We start from the raw sequence: 520 nt of genomic DNA on the forward strand, positions 1-520 counted from the left end.
CAGGGCGATGACGTCACTTCCGTCGCTCAAGCGCCGCGAGATCTACCTACCTGGACCCGGCCACTGTTTCCATGGAACCGGTTCTACGGATGCCCGCGCCGGAAAGCAGGTTTTTTTCCCTTCCGTCTTTATTCTGTGCGCACGTGAAGTCGCCCCCTGGATTTAACAGGGTTGGTGGGCAAAGGACGGAACTGAACGCCTAGTTGTTGTTCAGTCGCTCTGTCGTGTCCAACTCTTTGCGACCCTATGGACTGTGTAGACCGCCAGGTTCCTCTGTCCATGGGATTTCCCAGGCAAGAATATTGGAGTGGGTAGCCATTTCCTTCTCCAGGGGATCTTCCCCGCTCAGGGAACCCGCCTGTCTTAATCGCAACCTCTTCCCTGAGGCTTTTCCAGCCAGGTAGTCGTTGTCCAGCCAGGAAGGCAACCAGCCTTCAAATCCCTTTTCTCGCACTTTAGTAGCTCCACGACTCTCGGCAAATTCCTTGGCTGTCCGCTGCCTTGTTTCCACATCTGTAAA

The sequence above is a fragment of the Bison bison genome, unplaced genomic scaffold (assembly GCF_000754665.1).
Source record: "Bison bison bison isolate TAMUID 2011002044 unplaced genomic scaffold, Bison_UMD1.0 scf7180017864180, whole genome shotgun sequence".
Taxonomy (NCBI): domain Eukaryota; kingdom Metazoa; phylum Chordata; class Mammalia; order Artiodactyla; family Bovidae; genus Bison; species Bison bison.